This window comes from Limulus polyphemus, unplaced genomic scaffold (genome assembly GCF_000517525.1).
Source record: "Limulus polyphemus unplaced genomic scaffold, Limulus_polyphemus-2.1.2 Scaffold168, whole genome shotgun sequence".
In the NCBI taxonomy this organism is placed as follows: Eukaryota; Metazoa; Arthropoda; class Merostomata; order Xiphosura; family Limulidae; genus Limulus; species Limulus polyphemus.
This window is the reverse complement of record NW_013665778.1, coordinates 143,340-144,822: the sequence shown is the minus strand read 5'-3', so window position 1 is coordinate 144,822 and position 1,483 is coordinate 143,340.

Here is a 1,483-nt window from a genome sequence, read left to right as displayed (position 1 = left end):
TTACACGAATCATTTCAGGACAAAAACAGTTTTACAAAAGCTAATATTAAATTAATTGTATATGTGACGTTATCAACTCGGAAATTACTATTGTTTTCTCGCTTGCCATGTCTCGAGTACAACGACTAAATAGATATTAGTTGAAAACTGCTCTGCCTGGATCTGTCAAACATATTTTTACGTGATTGTATATTGAATATACTCGGGCATGAATGTGTTGAATACTGTTTTTCCCTGACAAGATATTTTTCGTTGGATAATTAATTATTGAATATCACTTTACATGGTTGGTTGGCGTTACAAAGTGTAAAAGTACATCGAGTTAAAAGCTAAACCAAGCCCAAAAAATCAGGAAAAACAAACTTAAATAGAATTTAAAAATGCCTATGGCCCGCAAAAATCTAAAAACACGTTCAAGTTGGACACTGTCACCATCGCCAATGACACCAACGTCAGGGGTAAATCCTTTGAAAATACATGCTGAAAATGAGACCGCCACCCACCCCTCTACATGGATACGAATTGAATGTACAGTACCTGGCCATGTTGTTACCACACACACACACACACACTTAATATTGGATCAAGCCAAGCCCGTTCCAAAGGGAATTTAATTGAAGGAAGAGGTATAAACTTTACTTTTAACCCATCGTGGACTAATAACTGGTGAACAAACAATTACACATGTATGCTCATAGATGTCACAATTAATACGTGGGGCATGTTATTCGCGTAAATATTGGAACACCATTTACTTCTTAACATACGCTCACATTTATAAACATTACAACAAGCAAAATAACATTTGGTACTAATAACATAGATAATATAGTTTTGAAAATTCCTCACCCTAATTCTAATGTGATGCGACGTAAGACGATGATGACAAATTAACACTTCACCAACTTATCCAAATCACAACACGACACTTATCAAGCAATTTACTAACATAGTCTCAATCACCACCACGTCTTTATTAGCCCAGCATACCTGAAATGCTTTATTAGTGGGCAAAAAGAGGCTCGTTGGCACTGAATATAGCAGAGATGGTTAGTACGTTATTCTTCTTTACTTTCACTCAGAAGTTCTTATAGATAATATGTTTATAATGTTTGGACCATATCTGTTCTCAGTCGCTACAGTCAGACATTGTAGTGAACTATTATAATTTATCTTACACATTTGAAAAATTTACAAGGTGAGCAGCATTTGCTGACCGTACAACATTTGTCCACTAACTAAGTTATTGTGACCCCACACAGTGTTTGCACCTCTCTAGTGCCCACTAACTAAGTTATTGTGACTCCACACGCTGTTTGCACCTCCCTAGTGCCACTAACTAAGTTATTGTGACTCCACACGCTGTTTGCACCTCCCTAGTGTCCACTAACTAAGTTATTGTGACTCCACACACTGTTTGCACCTCCCTAGTGTCCACTAACTAAGTTATTGTGACTCCACACACTGTTTGTACCTCCCTAGT